Here is a 17,777-nt window from a genome sequence, read left to right as displayed (position 1 = left end):
AAACGACGTAGGCCGAATCTTAGTTGACAACGGCAGTTCCGCAGATGTCCTCACCTGGCAATGCTTCGTGTTGACGGCTATTATTTCCCATTTTGACCGTCAACTTCTCGGGAATAACATGAGCTTTACAACATGTTCCATATATATTTTTCTTATTTCTAACAAGTGCAACAAGTTTTGGATGAGTTTTAGTCACAGGAACTAGTGTACCCAAAATCATGAAAAATGGGCAAAATCCCAGGCCGACCGGCCTACCCTAGGTCGGCCGGCCTGGCACCTCAACATACCATGCCACGAAACTTTGCCAAAGTGATCATGAGCACAAATCCAAGCCAATCCAATTTGGTTCCATCCAAAATTCACAAACAAAGACCGAAAGGCTTGAGCAATGGAAGGTTGGGTCCACTTTCAGTGTCCAAATGTAGTTTCAAGACCTAAACCGCCCTGAGCAAGAATGTGCAACCTTTGATTGATGTGTCGGTGAAATAGAGGGCTAAGAGGAGCCAAACCCAGGCCGGCCGGCCTAACAATCACGTGCTTTGGACCCAATCCTCTTTCACTGACTTCCAGGAGACAATCCAAGCCGTCCACAAAAAATCGGTGGCTAGATGGTGGCATCCCCAGGCCGGCCGGCCTAGGGGAGGCCGGCCGGCCCCACCTTGCAGCGGCTTGTGCTCAACTTCGCGTGGAAGTTACATCAACTGTCCTAGTTGCTTACAACACACGCGCTCACCTCGTACCGACCTTGGAGCACTATAAATAGAGAGCAACACCCTCACTCTCAACACGAACCAAAGGAGCTCTCTTCTCTCATTCTTAGTTTCTAGAGTAGGTTAGGTAGTCTATGAGTTAGAGACGAGTCGAGCTTGTCTCGAGATTCCGGAGTCGTCATCGGAAGTCGGGTATAAGCTCTTGTTTCTTTTCCTTTGACATTAATCAATATAAGTTATCTTCTTTATCTTTTAGAGTCAGCTTTACTTCCCGCATTTATTTACCTTTCCAAGTTATCTTACTTGTGTGCGGAAGTAATTCTCTAGCTTAGACTTTGTACCTATCTTGGTTATCGGGATCTTACCTTATGGGTTTTCTCGCTCGGACAAGGGAGGCTCAAGTTAGTTCCCTTGGTTGAGGGGGATTTCTCTTGTTCGCGACAAGAGAAATCCTAACACCGAGTGCAGACATGGTGTATGACCTTAGTGTTAGCTAGAAAGTGTGTTCCACCCCACAGAACCGTTGTGGTAGTCGGTAGGTGGTGACAGCCCTATCCGTCCTTTGTAGTCCACCACGTTCGGGTGTTTTCATAGGAGTAGTGCAGGTTGCCGTTGGACTCCCCTCTCATCCCTTTCTGATGTCCTTCCTCTTCCAGCTGCTGAAGTAAGCTCTACTTTCCCGAGAACTAGTTAGGTGATTAGTCTGATCTAGAGAGGCTAGCTCGATAGTTTAGAAGTGTTTTAGGAGTCTTTCTCGCTCGTTGTACTCCCAGCTGCTTACCTCTCTAAGGATTAGAGTCTCCTGTGTCAGACGGTCATTGTTGGCCATTATCTTATCCTATCATATCAGGCTTACCCCCACTAAGTTAGTCGGTTGATGTTTTTAGTAAAGTTTGTCATTCGATTCTTCGATACTCTTTAACCATAGTGCTTCCCTGGGGAAATATACGATACCCTGGAATAATCCAAGGTGAAGTGCTACAGCGGTGATTCTGTGCGCTTGCAGAATCCATATTCTATTGAGCGTAAGAAACACCTACAAGCATTTCTGGCGCCGTTGCCGGGGAATCAATTGGCTAAAGATATCGTCGAATAGTTTGATAAAATTTACTAGTTTGTCACTGCTAATTTTAGTGGGATTACCATTGCTCTTGTTATCTTTGAGATTTTTGCAAAGTAGTGCAAGACCAAATTCGATCTACCCTATCACTTCAACTCAGATCCAGAAAGAATTGGGTGAATTGTTTGATGCATAGTCGTCCTACTAGAAGAAATTTTCTTAGGATCAAGGTTTGACAACACCAGCTTCAATACCCATGGCTCAGAAGACACTCCGTCAATTCTCAGCCCCGTCCAATAGCCATATCCCTACTGGACTGAACAATTACCAAGGCACTGATGGCTTTGAGATAAAGACTGGGCTTCTCAACATGGTTCAAGCAAATCCCTTCTGCGGAAAGGCATCAGAGGATGCCCACGCTCATCTAAAGAATTTTCTGGAAGCGAGCAGCATAATCAACCCAAGAGGCACTACGATAGATAATGTTCGTCTTTGACTGTTCCCATTCTCCTTGCTTGGGAAAGCAAAGACATGGTTTTACACCTACAAGGACACGTTTGACACTTGGGATGCGTGCTCCAATGTTTTTCTGGTCAAGTACTTTTCGGTGGGCAAAACCAATGCCCTTCGGAATAGGATTTCCAGTTTTGAACAACTCCAGGACGAGACAGTCCCGGAAGCCTGGGAACGTCTTCAGGAATACATTGCAGCATGCCTACACCACGGCATGGAAGAGTGACTGATCATTCAGAACTTCTTCCATGGCCTGAACCAACGATCGCAAGATCACATGGATGCAGCAGCTGGAGGAGCATTCCTCTCCCTCGATGTTGCAGGAACTAGAACGCTCATCGACAAGATTGCTTCCTATCAGAATTGGAAGGAAGATAGGCAGCCGGACCATGCAAAAGAAATACATGAAATTGACAATGTCAATGTGCTGGCAGCCAAGATGGATCTCCTCATGGAAAAGCTGGAATCTCTGCACTAGGAGGTCAACCAGACTACTGAGTCTCAGATGACATGTGAGAAATGTGGCAATACTGGATACTCGGGCAAATCTTGCCCATTCAATCAAGAGGACGAGAACTCCATTGGGAACAACACTCCCAATGACTTAGACTATCATCCTCAGCAAGGTTGGAATTCTAAGCCCGACCTCCCCTTCGGCCAACAGCAAGGTATCAATTCTAATAATAGTTTTCAGCCCAGTCTTAAAGACTTCATAAATGGCCAAAAACAAATTAATGACAACATTAGTGACAAATTTCTTGCTAATGATAAAATTCTTGAGTCTTTGGCTATGCAACTAGAAGGGTTTAACTCTGTTATTAAACATCAGTTGAGTTTCAACAAATTGATAGAAACTAAAGTAACTCAACTGACCTCATCTTCCCTTAACCATGACACGAGGAAGCTCTCCGAGCAACCGGAAGTGACCCCGAAAGAAAATGTGAGTACGGTAGCTGCGTGGGCAAGACAATCCGCACAGAAACCACATCTTCCGCAGGATGCAGGTATACCATCCTACCTTAACCATGACACAGGGAAGCTATCCGGGCAACCGAAAGTGACCCCGAAAGAAAATGTGAGTGCAGTAGATGTGCGGGCAAGACAATCTGCACAGAAACCACCTCTTCTGCAGGATGCAAGTACACGGTGGAAGACCGTAACCGAAAGGAATAACTATGCTGAAGACGGAGTGTTGGAGGAGGCCGAAGAATCCAATACCATTGCTACCCAGGAAGACCCCGTGTAACCCCCTAGAACTTCACGGGACCGTCACGATACAACCGCCTTACCGTTTCTAGAGCGGAGAAGGAGGCCGGTGGCCAACGAGCAATTCGGCAAGTTCGTCGAGGCAACTAAGAAGTTTTAGAGCAACATACCACTTCTTGATACTATGCAGGTTCCCACGTACGCCAAGTATCTCAAGGATATCCTTGGCAATAAGAGGGTCCTGCCGACCACCGAGGTCGTGCATCTTACGGATGAGTGTAGCACAGCTATACTCAATCCTTTCCTGGAGGAGAAGAAGAAACCAAGATGCCCCACCATCACATGTTCCATCGGAGCTCAACACTTTAAGCACGCTCTTTGCGATCTGCGAGCAAGCATCAGCGTCATGTCAAAGGTAATTTATGATAAACTTAACCATCATGCGCTTGCTCCTACTGCCATGTGTTTGCAGCTAGCAGACCAATCAGTTCATCATCTCGCGGGGATCGCCAAGGATATTCCGGTGAAAATATGGAATTTCTTTGTCCCCGTTGATTTTGTCATTCTTGACATGGAAGTCGACATTGAGATCCCTCTCATATCAGGGAGGCCATTCTTGAGCATGACAACTGCACACATTGATGCGGGAGTTGGAGTAATCCAACTCAACATCAATGGGCAAAAGAAGAGATTCGGTTTCAGACCGAAGGATGAACAATGCTCGCAGATCAAAAGTTTCAACCGGAAGGAATCAGTGAAAGAGCTGGAGAAGCCGTATTCCCTCGTCGAATTCGTGGAGAATCTTCGAATTCGAGAGGAGATTAAGGTGTATAACCAACGGAACGCGAAGCAGAATATCCAACTTAAGAATTTTCTGGAATTTGGGAAGAAAGAGATCGAAGTAACTCTGCCTACATGGAAGGTGTAGCGGAAGAAAGCGTCGCCACCAATGTCTCCATCGGGGATGACCAAACCCAAAGTATGGAAAGTCTTGCTCAAGATGAAAAACTCCAGCCCTTGCCATGAGGTATGTGGTAGTTATCCATTCTTGCATTGGCATATAGGATAGTTTATATTTTTGCATAGTTTTCCCTTTCACATCATGGCATGTTTAAATATTCGCAAATGCATTCTTACATTGCATACAAAAAAAACGACCAAGATGGCAGACCTACTGAGCTTCATTCAAGCTTGGGGGGTGCCCATGTATCCAGGTAAGTCATCCGACCTATACTTTCATCTTGTGTCCTAAAAAAATAGTTAGTTTAAATCATTCAAAAACTCAAAAAAAAAAGTAAAAGTTTAGAATAAAATAAAAACAAAAACAAAATAAATAAAATACAACAAAAAAATGTTTCATGTTTTAAATAAAACTCCCAACTCATATGTGTGGAAATCCGTGTACGCTCTTCTCATATAACAACAGCTATCAGGCCAGTCTGAAGAAGTCCCCCTTTGAGGCATTGTATGGCAGAAAGTGCAGGACTCCTCTCTATTGGGATCAGATTGGTGAGAAGCAGCTCTTTGGCCCTGAGATCATAGATGATGCAGAGCAGATGGTTCAGGCTGTGCGGGAAAATCTGAGGATTGCACAGAGCAGACAGAAGAGCTATGCAGATGGCAAACAGAGAGACCTGACTTTCAGTGTTGGTGATTATGTGTACCTGAAGGTGTCTCCGATGAGAGGAATCCGCAGATTTAATGTCAAGGGGAAGTTAGCACCTCGGTATGTGGGGCCATTCAAGGTGCTAGAGCGGAAAGGCGAAGTTGCTTATCGCCTGGAGTTACCTCTCAGCCTCTCAGGAGTTCATGATGTCTTCCATATATCTCAGCTGAAGAGGTGTTTGCGAGTACCCGAGGAGCAGGCACCACTGGATGGAGTAGATGTGCAGGAAGATCTGACATATACTGAGCATCCGGTGAAGATTCTGGAGACATCAGAGAGGGTTACTCGGAACAAGCGCATCAGGATGTGCAGAGTTCAGTGGAGTCATCACAGTGAAGCTGAGGCTACATGGGAGCGAGAAGATGAGCTGATGAAGACATATCCAGATCTCTTTGCTAGCCAGCCCAGCTAAATCTCGGGGACGAGATTTCTTTAAGGGGGTAGGGTCTGTAACACCCTAATTTAAATTTCGGCATTTTATAATAAATTTAAATGGCTTTAATTAAATTTCTAAGGTTTATTGTGTTTAGTAGGGCATTTAATTCAATTTTGTTCCTTAAGTAATTAAAATTTATCATAGGTTTAATTTTTGTTGTTGCATTCATGCTGCTGCATAGTTATAAATATTTGAGTGTGGTTTGAATTCAAATTTGTATTTGAATTCAAATTTTGTTTGAATTAGAAATAGAGAGAAAGAAATAGAATAGAAAAGGAAAACCAGACCCAACCCAAAACCCAACCCGGCCGGCCCAGCCCTCTCCCTCTCTTTTCCTCAGCCCGCGGCCCAAACCCGTGCCCCCGGCCCAGCTCGCCACCCTCCACCGCTCGGCCCACCCTCCCGCACGGTGCGCCAGCCCAGCAAGCCGCTGCTCCCCAGGCCTGCGCGCCAGCACCTGCAGCCACGTCCGCCCGCGCTCGCTCCGGCCCAAACGCGCGCGCCAGAGTCCACCTCGCCCCGCGCTCCTCCCTTTCACCCCGCACTCACCCGGGCCCACCTGCCAGCGCTCAGCACGCTCGCTCTCAGGCGCGTCGCCCGCCACTGACCGCCCGGGCCCGTGCGTCAGCGCCTTCTCCCTCCTCTCGCAACCGCACCCGTGATCCCCGCCGAGATGCTCGCCGGCCTCCCCCTGGGCGCGCACGCCCAGATCACCCCGCCGCCTTATAAATGCCCCCTGCGGCCTCCCTGGACCCCGTCCTCGCCTCCACAGCCGCCACAAAACCCTAGCTCCGCCCGCCTCGCTTTGCTCTACTGTGCAGAGCACCATGCGCCTCCGAGCACCCGCCGCTCCACCGCGCCTCCGCCACCGCAGCTGGCGCAAGAGCTCCGCCATGGAACCAGGAACTCCACCGAGCCCTCCTTCCACGACTTCGGCCCTGCGCGCATGGGAATTTCCGAGGAGGGGCTCCGCCGACCCGCCCCTGCGCCACCACGATCTCGCTGGAATCCTGCCTCGGCGTCGCAGTTCTGCACCGACGCCGCACCAAAGGAGCTTCACGTGGGGGTAATGCACACGCCGGGCCTGTTTCCCCTCGTTTCCTCCCTCTGTTGCGCGTTGTATGGCTCACCGGAGTTAGCAGCGCCGCCGCGCCGTAGCGGCTGCCTTGGTCCACTTGCTGCAGAGCCAAACCAATGCCCTGAGTAGGTTACGTGTGCCGTGTAGATGCTTTTAGGCCAAAATAGATCCCACAACGGGACCGGGACTGCAGGAACGCAGCTCGCCGGCAACCCAGTGCCGCCTGTCACCCCGGCGAGCCCCGGTCGAACCCTAAACCGCCGATCTGAGCGTCCAGGTAGATCACACGTGCCCCATCCATGCTTACCGGCCAAAGAACCGATCCAATCCAGCCCTGGAACGCCGGATTCCAGAGCTCCGGTGAGATTTTTCCCCACGCGCCGCCGCGGGGAAGAGTCTCCCGGCGATCCCCGCCGCCGCTGTAGCCGTGATGGCCCTGAGCCGTCCGATCGAGAACCTGCGCCCAAGATTAGATCCAACGCTCACAAGATCCTGGCCATCCGATCCAGATCTGATGGCCGTGATTCGCGCTTACTTGTTCGGTCTGGTACATTTGTTAAAGAGCCCCCCGGGTTCTGAGTATTCAACCCGCAGTCCACCGCCTTTGGAAAATAATTACAGTTTGGCCCAAAATTTTGCTCAGACCCCCCTGAGCTTGTTAAATATCAAACCCGCCGTCCAGCACTTATTCTTTTACGCGTTAGACCCTAGGTTTATCCTTTAATTATGTTTAGGCCCTCAGTTTTTGCAGAAAACCCCCTGAAACTTAGTTTTTCTCGCAGATAAGCCCCTGAACCTTGTTTTAGGCCTAGTTTATGCGTTTTAGCTCCGTTTTTAGCGTTCTCTATATCCACGCGATCGTTGTAACGCGTAGAATAGTTTTAGACTAGTTTAGTGTGCTGTTTTTATGTATTGATGTACTGTTTCTTAGTTTTTGTTAGTATTTGCTTGTATGCTTATTATCATGCATTGTTTTGGCCGTGTGTTCGTGAGTAGACGTTGATCCATCTGAGGAGCCCCAGTACCAGTACCAGGAGCAGCCTTCTTCCGAGCAGTTTGAGCAGCAGCCAGAGCAGTACGAGGAAGGCAAGTGTAACATGAACAACCTATCACTCTTAATTACATTTTCATACTGCATTTAATACTGTATGCCTATAAGGACTGCCCTAGCCACTTTATATCCTTTATATATACCTTTGGGTTGCATTTTGGTTAGTTGTGCTAGGTGCCGCGCTATAACACACTCTGGTCCTTTTTAATTAATTTGATTAATGGTTTACTTGAACTTAATTCTGAGAGTGGCCCTCTGTGCTTCGTGCTTGGGTGGCTCACGTCTCGTTAAAATATGGTTTTTGTAGAAACATGGTTTAGGGGGCCAGCACGGTGCTTAGTGCTTGGTTGGCCACTCTCCATAAGGACCGGTTCATAGAGCGACAACCTGGGACAACAGCGCTACCACAAGGCTAGAATGGGATAGACTTGGCGTAATAATTAGATCTTTTTGGTTTGGAGTAACTTACCTGCGGGGCAGGGCCGGTAAGCTTCTATGGCCCTCGTGCTGAGTGGCCTCGTCTGTGCTTCGTGTCTTGACGCCCACTAGACCTGCTCCATAGTCGCCGATCCACCCTCGCGGTTACTCCCTACCAACGAGATTCTTTGTAAAGGCCTCGTAGTGAGTCGCTAGCCATCTCACCTAAGGAAGTGTGATGAACCTCTAGCGTAGCTCACGACTTGTGGGTAAAGATGTGCAACCTCTGCAAAGTGTAAAACTGGTATACTAGTCGTGCTCATGGTTATGAGCGGCCCAGATCCTCCTTTTGATTAGTGGGGTTGTCTCCTTCCGACGAGGGAGGTGCCTCTCGGGGTTACCTTGGTATGGTTTTGGTATGGTTCTCAGTAGTAACATGTTTATTCTTGATTAATTACTATGTAACTGGGTTAATGGTAATTCATCAACTTGTAGTAAATAGCTTTAATAAAATTTTGCCAACACTTAAAAGCTAATGCAGTCAGTCAGCCAACCTAGAGCCTCATAGTTTGTGTTATACTTGTTGAGTACAAGTTGTGTACTCACTCTTGCCTCTTCTCTATTTTTTTTTCTCTTAGTTACGCTACTGCTGCTCAGTTCCTGCCGACACGAGGGAGTTCGTCCAGCGCTACCAGGACTACGAGGACTTCTAGGTGTTCGTCTCCCAGTCGACGTCCCTGTGGCGCCCTGCTTCAGCTTCGGAGAGTTTTTATCGTACTTGTACTTTGCTTCCGCTGTATCAGACATTTATGTCATTAATGTAATAAATAACATTCGTATTTCGATTTATTATGTCTTATTCGTGATATGTGCTGTGATATACTGTTCATTCTGTTGTATATACGTGTGACTTGATCCTGGCACGTATATGATTGCTCGGTTTATGTTCTTTTATAAACCGGGTGTTACAGAGTGGTATCAGAGCCGTATCGACTGTAGGACGAAGCCTAGAAAGAACTGGTCGAGTTTTAGGACTTATTCTCTCCAATCCTTGCCTGCTGAAACTATTTTACTATTATACCCCTTGACTTCTATGACTTTTACCCGTCTTGCCTTGATTTCTCTCTCTGGAGAATAGTTTTCGTGGATCTTGGCCTAAATCAGTCATCTGACCACCATGAGTATTAGCTAGGTGACCCTTTTATAATAATACGATAGCACGATCCGCGACGCGTTGTGTTAGTCGAGTCGTATGTTAAACTCGGCTAAGTCCTGAAAATTGTCTGCTTGTTATTATGCTACATGTTTGATTTGGATTTTTGAATGATTGCATAGCTTAGCAGTTTAAATTTGTTTAAAGAAAATCACTCTGATGTTAAAGTTAACTAATTAATAAAATGAGTTAGATCGTTGGGGGTAAAACAGTCCACTCTATCATGTCTACTTTATCATGGCTGAATCTTTTTCCGCAAAGAGTTATCATATCCATCTAAATTTATTCCTGCAATATCCTTACTCGTGAAATCTTTTGTCCAAAATCAGATGGTGAACACCAGGCGTGGTTCTGACCAGCAGGGGCAGAACAATCAGGGTCAGAACACCCAGGGGACCGGGATCCCGATGCCTCCGCCTTTGACTCTGGAGCAGTACTTCCAGCTCCAGATGCAGATGATGGCCACCCTGAACAACACTGTTCAGGCTCTTCAGCAGGCTCACACTAAACCTCCGCCTCCTCCACCGCCGCAGCCTCGCGACAGGCGTGCTGAGTTCCTGAGGGGTCACCCGCCGACGTTCTCTCACACGTCCGACCCTCTTCAGGCTGACGACTGGCTCCGTGCAGTGGAGCATCAGCTGGACATCGCCCAGTGCGATGATCGTGAGCGCGTCTTGTACGCAGCAGGACAGCTGCGAGGGGCAGCTTTGGACTGGTGGGAGTCCCACCCAGTTCAGTACCGCGAGGCTCTCACTTGGCTCCAGTTCAGGGAGCGTTTCCGCAGCCACAACGTCCCCGCGGGCGTTATGAAGATGAAGCAGAAGGAGTTCCTTGCACTGAAGCAGGTAATCTTAAATATAATCATTCAGCGGTTCATTTTGAGCTAGTACCCCTTGTTCTATCTTTCCGAGTCATGAATTAATCTTTCGATATCTATCTGTCTTTTTCACTTCAGGGGACTATGTCGGTCACGGAGTATCGTGATCGCTTTCTGCAGCTTGCTCGCTACGCCCCTGCCGATGTTGCGGATGACCGCAAGAAGCAGGAGCACTTCATGGAGGGTCTTGAGGACTACCTCCAGTACGCGCTGCTCAACCTCCGCTTCGACGACTTCAACCATCTGGTTGACAGCGCGCTCAACACTGAGCGCAAGCACCTAGAGATGGAGGACAAGAAGAGGAAGGTTGTCCCCGTTGCTTCCGGCAGCAACACTCGTCCTCGACTCCAGCCGCCCCAACAGTACCAGCAGCAGTACCGGCCTCCTCAGCAGTACCAGCAGAGGCCACCGCAGCAGTACCCGCCTCGACAGCAGCAGCAGGTAGGTCAGGGCCCGAGGTTACCAGCACCTCCGGCTCGTGCTGCTCCACCAGCTCCGCCAGCACCTCAGGCTCCACGTCCGGCAGCTCCTACCGGACAGCAGGCTTCGACACTTGCACGCGTCTGCTATCACTGCGGTCAGCCGGGGCACTACGCCAACACTTGCCCCCGGAAGGCGCAGGCGGGACAGCAGGGGCGCCCAGCTCAGCCCAGGGCGCCTGCACAGGGTCGGGTGAACCACGTGACGGCCGAGTCAGTGGCCGAGGCTCCTAACGTGGTTATTGGTACGTTCATGGTCAACTCTCACCCCGCTACAGTGCTTTTCGATACCGGTGCTACTCATTCTTTCATTTCCAAGTCATTTGCCGAGCAGCATGGTATACCGGTTTCTTGTATGAGGACAGCTATGGTAGTTACCTCACCTGGGGGTCAGATTCGTACATGTTCTATATGCTCCAGAGTTAGTATTGTCATAAAGGGGGTAGAATTCCGCACTGGCTTGATAGTTATTGACTCCTCGGGGATAGATGTGATCTTGGGCATGGAGACACTTACCAGATGGGGAGTCCGTATTGATTGTGCTCAGCGGACAGTTCACTTATCGGCATCTGATGGCCAAGAGGTGACAGTCAGTGCTTCAGAGCCTTTTGGATTTCTTCATCAGATGGAGGCTAGACCCACGGACGGTATTCGCGTGGTGTCTGAATTCCCAGATGTCTTTCCGGATGATCTGCCAGGTATGCCGCCTGAACGCGCCATCGAGTTTTGTATTGATCTCTTGCCTGGCACAGCTCCTATTGCAAAGCGGCCCTACCGTATGGCACCTATAGAGTATGAAGAAGTTAAGAAGACTATTGATGAGTTGCTAGCCAAGGGCTATATCCGTCGCAGCTTCTCTCCTTGGGCTTTTCCATTGTTGCTGGTAGATAAGAAGGATGGCTCGAAGAGAATGTGTGTTGATTATCGGGAGCTGAATGCAGTTACTATCAAGAACAAGCATCCACTGCCCCGTATTGAGGATCTCTTCGATCTGCTTCGAGGTGCTCGTATATTCTCGAAGATTGATCTTCGCTCGGGTTATTTTCAGCTGAGGATCCGTCCTGGGGATATTCCGAAGACGGCATTCACCTGCAAGTACGGGCTATATGAGTATACGGTCATGTCCTTCAGCTTGACTAATGCCCCGGCTTTCTTCATGCATCTGATGAACATGGTCTTCATGGATTATCTGGATGTCTTTATGGTGATTTTCATTGATGATATTCTGATCTTCTCCAAGACAGAAGAAGAGCATGAGGAGCATCTGAGACTCGTATTGCAGAGATTGAGAGAGCATCAGCTGTATGCTAAGTTCAGCAAGTGCGAGTTCTGGATTGACGAGGTCCCATTCCTCGGTCATGTTATCTCTCAGGGGGGCATTGCTGTTGATCCGAGCAAGGTGAAGGATGTGCTAGAGTGGGAGACACCACAGACAGTAAAGGAAGTCAGGTCATTCTTGGGCTTAGCTGGATATTATAGAAGGTTCATTGAGAATTTCTCTAAGATCGCGAAGCCTTTGACTTCTTTGCTAGAGAAGAATGTGGCATTCATATGGACTGATGAGCGTCAGAAGGCCTTTGATGAGCTGAAGAAAAGGTTGACTACGGCGCCAGTCCTGACTCTGCCAGACCAGACGAAGAGGTTCACGGTATATTGTGATGCTTCGAAGGATGGTCTTGGGTGTGTTCTGATGCAGGAGGGCAGAGTAATAGCTTATGCTTCACGGCAGTTACGTCGGCATGAGCTGAACTATCCCACTCATGATCTTGAGTTAGCCGCAGTTGTGCATGCTCTGAACATTTGGAGGCATTACTTGTATGGGCAGCGGTGTGATATCTACACTGATCACAAGAGCCTCAAGTATATTTTCACGCAGAATGAGCTGAACATGCGGCAGAGAAGATGGCTAGAGTTGGTCAAGGACTATGACCTGGAGATTCACTATCATCCGGGCAAGGCCAATGTTGTAGCAGATGCTTTGAGCAGGAGAAGTTATGTCAAAATGGCCGTGGCTTTCCAGATGCCTCCAGAGTTATATGAGGAGTTCGAGCAGTTGAGTCTGGGCTTCTTGCATCATACTTCCAGTGCAGCATTTGAGGCAGTACCGACTCTAGAGTCAGAGATCAGGCAGCATCAGAAAGATGATGAGAAGCTGCAGGAGATTCGTGAGTTGCTCAAGAAGGGCAAGGCTCCTCATTTCAGAGAGGATGATCAGGGTACTTTGTGGTACAAGAACCGGATCTGCGTGCCTGATGTGCATGATCTCCGGAAGCTGATTCTGAGTGAGGCCCACGTACAGCTTACTCTATTCATCCGGGCAGCACGAAGATGTATTATGATCTGAAGGAACGTTTCTGGTGGTATGGGATGAAGCGTTCAGTGGCAGAGTACGTGGCTATTTGTGACACCTGTCAGTGTGTCAAGGCTGAGCACCAGAGGCCAGCAGGTCTGTTACAGCCTTTGAAGATTCCAGAGTGGAAATGGGAGGAGATCACCATGGACTTCATTGTTGGGTTGCCTCGTACACAGAAAGGGTACAACTCTATATGGGTAGTGGTGGATCGATTGACGAAGGTTGCTCACTTCATACCAGTGAACACTACTTACTCCGGTGCTAGACTTGCAGAGTTGTACATCTCCCGTGTTGTCTGCTTGCATGGTGTGCCCAAGAAGATCATATCTGATAGAGGGTCTCGGTTCACTTCTCGATTCTGGGAGCAGCTCCATGATTCGTTGGATACGAAGCTGCGTTTCAGTACGGCTTATCACCCTCAGACAGATGGGCAGACAGAGAGAACCAAGTGTTGGAGGATATGCTGAGAGCCTGTGCCATTCAGTACGGTACTAGTTGGGATAAGTGCCTGTCATATGCTGAGTTCTCATATAACAACAGCTATCAGGCCAGTCTGAAGAAGTCCCCCTTTGAGGCATTGTATGGCAGAAAGTGCAGGACTCCTCTCTATTGGGATCAGATTGGTGAGAAGCAGCTCTTTGGCCCTGAGATCATAGATGATGCAGAGCAGATGGTTCAGGCTGTGCGGGAAAATCTGAGGATTGCACAGAGCAGACAGAAGAGCTATGCAGATGGCAAACAGAGAGACCTGACTTTCAGTGTTGGTGATTATGTGTACCTGAAGGTGTCTCCGATGAGAGGAATCCGCAGATTTAATGTCAAGGGGAAGTTAGCACCTCGGTATGTGGGGCCATTCAAGGTGCTAGAGCGGAAAGGCGAAGTTGCTTATCGCCTGGAGTTACCTCTCAGCCTCTCAGGAGTTCATGATGTCTTCCATATATCTCAGCTGAAGAGGTGTTTGCGAGTACCCGAGGAGCAGGCACCACTGGATGGAGTAGATGTGCAGGAAGATCTGACATATACTGAGCATCCGGTGAAGATTCTGGAGACATCAGAGAGGGTTACTCGGAACAAGCGCATCAGGATGTGCAGAGTTCAGTGGAGTCATCACAGTGAAGCTGAGGCTACATGGGAGCGAGAAGATGAGCTGATGAAGACATATCCAGATCTCTTTGCTAGCCAGCCCAGCTAAATCTCGGGGACGAGATTTCTTTAAGGGGGTAGGGTCTGTAACACCCTAATTTAAATTTCGGCATTTTATAATAAATTTAAATGGCTTTAATTAAATTTCTAAGGTTTATTGTGTTTAGTAGGGCATTTAATTCAATTTTGTTCCTTAAGTAATTAAAATTTATCATAGGTTTAATTTTTGTTGTTGCATTCATGCTGCTGCATAGTTATAAATATTTGAGTGTGGTTTGAATTCAAATTTGTATTTGAATTCAAATTTTGTTTGAATTAGAAATAGAGAGAAAGAAATAGAATAGAAAAGGAAAACCAGACCCAACCCAAAACCCAACCCGGCCGGCCCAGCCCTCTCCCTCTCTTTTCCTCAGCCCGCGGCCCAAACCCGTGCCCCCGGCCCAGCTCGCCACCCTCCACCGCTCGGCCCACCCTCCCGCACGGTGCGCCAGCCCAGCAAGCCGCTGCTCCCCAGGCCTGCGCGCCAGCACCTGCAGCCACGTCCGCCCGCGCTCGCTCCGGCCCAAACGCGCGCGCCAGAGTCCACCTCGCCCCGCGCTCCTCCCTTTCACCCCGCACTCACCCGGGCCCACCTGCCAGCGCTCAGCACGCTCGCTCTCAGCCGCGTCGCCCGCCACTGACCGCCCGGGCCCGCGCGTCAGCGCCTTCTCCCTCCTCTCGCAACCGCACCCGTGATCCCCGCCGAGATGCTCGCCGGCCTCCCCCTGGGCGCGCACGCCCAGATCACCCCGCCGCCTTATAAATGCCCCCTGCGGCCTCCCTGGACCCCGTTGCACATTGTATGGCTCACCGGAGTTAGCAGCGCCGCCGCGCTGTAGCGGCTGCCTTGGTCCACTTGCTGCAGAGCCAAACCAATGCCCTGAGTAGGTTACGTGTGCCGTGTAGATGCTTTTAGGCCAAAATAGATCCCACAACGGGACCGGGACTGCAGGAACGCAGCTCACCGGCAACCCAGTGCCGCCTGTCACCCCGGCGAGCCCCGGTCGAACCCTAAACCGCCGATCTGAGCGTCCAGGTAGATCACACGTGCCCCATCCATGCTTACCGGCCAAAGAACTGATCCAATCCAGCCCTGGAACGCTGGATTCCAGAGCTCCGGTGAGATTTTTCCCCACGCGCCGCCGCGGGGAAGAGTCTCCCGGCGATCCCCGCCGCCGCTGTAGCCGTGATGGCCCTGAGCCGTCCGATCGAGAACCTGCGCCCAAGATTAGATCCAACGCTCACAAGATCCTGGCCATCCGATCCAGATCTGACGGCCGTGATTCGCGCTTACCGGTTCGGTCTGGTGCATTTGTTAAAGAGCCCCCCGGGTTCTGAGTATTCAACCCGCAGTCCACCGCCTTTGAAAAATAATTAGAGTTTGGCCCAAAATTTTGCTCAGACCCCCCTGAGCTTGTTAAATATCAAACCCGCCGTCCAGCACTTATTCTTTTACGCGTTAGACCCTAGGTTTATCCTTTAATTATGTTTAGGCCCTCGGTTTTTGCAGAAAACCCCCTGAAACTTAGTTTTTCTCGCAGATAAGCCCCTGAACCTTGTTTTAGGCCTAGTTTATGCGTTTTAGCTCCATTTTTAGCGTTCTCTATATCCACGCGATCGTTGTAACGTGTAGAATAGTTTTAGACTAGTTTAGTGTGCTGTTTTTATGTATTGATGTACTGTTTCTTAGTTTTTGTTAGTATTTGCTTGTATGCTTATTATCGTGCATTGTTTTGGCCATGTGTTCGTGAGTAGACGTTGATCCATCTGAGGAGCCCCAGTACCAGTACCAGGAGCAGCCTTCTTCCGAGCAGTTTGAGCAGCAGCCAGAGCAGTACGAGGAAGGCAAGTGTAACATGAACAACCTATCACTCTTAATTACATTTTCATACTGCATTTAATACTGTATGCCTATAAGGACTGCCCTAGCCACTTTATATCCTTTATATATACCTTTGGGTTGCATTTTGGTTAGTTGTGCTAGGTGCCGCGCTATAACACACTCTGGTCCTTTTTAATTAATTTGATTAATGGTTTACTTGAACTTAATTCTGAGAGTGGCCCTCTGTGCTTCGTGCTTGGGTGGCTCACGTCTCGTTAAAATATGGTTTTTGTAGAAACATGGTTTAGGGGGCCAGCACGGTGCTTAGTGCTTGGTTGGCCACTCTCCATAAGGACCGGTTCATAGAGCGACAACCTGGGACAACAGCGCTACCACAAGGCTAGAATGGGATAGACTTGCCGTAATAATTAGATCTTTTTGGTTTGGAGTAACTTACCTGCGGGGCAGGGGCGGTAAGCTTCTATGGCCCTCGTGCTGAGTGGCCTCGTCTGTGCTTCATGTCTTGACGCCCACTAGACCTGCTCCATAGTCGCCGATCCACCCTCGCGGTTACTCCCTACCAACGAGATTCTTTGTAAAGGCCTCGTAGTGAGTCGCTAGCCATCTCACCTAAGGAAGTGTGATGAACCTCTAGCGTAGCTCACGACTTGTGGGTAAAGATGTGCAACCTCTGCAGAGTGTAAAACTGGTATACTAGCCGTGCTCACGGTTATGAGCGGCCCAGATCCTCCTTTTGATTAGTGGGGTTGTCTCCTTCCGACGAGGGAGGTGCCTCTCGGGGTTACCTTGGTATGGTTTTGGTATGGTTCTCAGTAGTAACATGTTTAATCTTGATTAATTACTATGTAACTGGGTTAATGGTAATTCATCAACTTGTAGTAAATAGCTTTAATAAAATTTTGCCAACACTTAAAAGCTAATGCAGTCAGTCAGCCAACCTAGAGCCTCATAGTTTGTGTTATACTTGTTGAGTACAAGTTGTGTACTCACTCTTGCCTCTTCTCTATTTTTTTTCTCTTAGTTACGCTACTGCTGCTCAGTTCCTGCCGACACGAGGGAGGTCGTCCAGCGCTACCAGGACTACGAGGACTTCTAGGTGTTCGTCTCCCAGTCGACGTCCCTGTGGTGCCCTGCTTCAGCTTCGGAGAGTTTTTATCGTACTTGTACTTCGCTTCCGCTGTATCAGACATTTATGTCATTAATGTAATAAATAACATTCGTATTTCGATTTATTATGTCTTATTCGTGATATGTGCTATGATATACTGTTCATTCTGTTGTATATACGTGTGACTTGATCCTGGCACGTATATGATTGCTCGGTTTATGTTCTTTTATAAACCGGGTGTTACAATTATGGAGTGTGGGTCATCTTCCTTAAAAAAATGGAGCAGAAGCAATGGAAAAAAATGAGAGAGACAAGACCCATACCTCCACTCAAAAGAGTTGAAATAAGGGGCTCAAATAAAAAAAAGACCAAAAATTCTCTAAGTGTGAGTCCATTTCCTCCCTCTCCCCTGAACATTCTACCTTCCATATGATCGGGATTTGATCGAGTACCAACCTCTTGCAAACCACTCTTCGGCTTGGCAACATAGGTAACCAAGGTAAGCTCTTCCTACCCAAAAGTCCACATATCTGCCTTAGAGTAGGAAGAAGATGGTCAAATTGTCCGACCATGGTAAGGATCATA

The 17,777-nt window shown here is 48.7% G+C and overlaps 1 non-coding gene across 1 annotated transcript; it reads right to left on the bottom strand.

The window, feature by feature from the left end:
• Window positions 1-2,392: 2,392 nt before the first annotated feature.
• LOC120680327 lies at window positions 2,393-2,499 on the bottom strand. The gene has a single exon (XR_005677598.1). It is a non-coding gene; the product is annotated as a small nucleolar RNA R71 (small nucleolar RNA).
• Window positions 2,500-17,777: the final 15,278 nt, after the last annotated feature.

The sequence above is a fragment of the Panicum virgatum genome, chromosome 6N (genome assembly GCF_016808335.1).
Source record: "Panicum virgatum strain AP13 chromosome 6N, P.virgatum_v5, whole genome shotgun sequence".
Classification (NCBI taxonomy): Eukaryota; Viridiplantae; Streptophyta; class Magnoliopsida; order Poales; family Poaceae; genus Panicum; species Panicum virgatum.
This window is presented reverse-complemented; position numbering and strand designations above follow the sequence as displayed.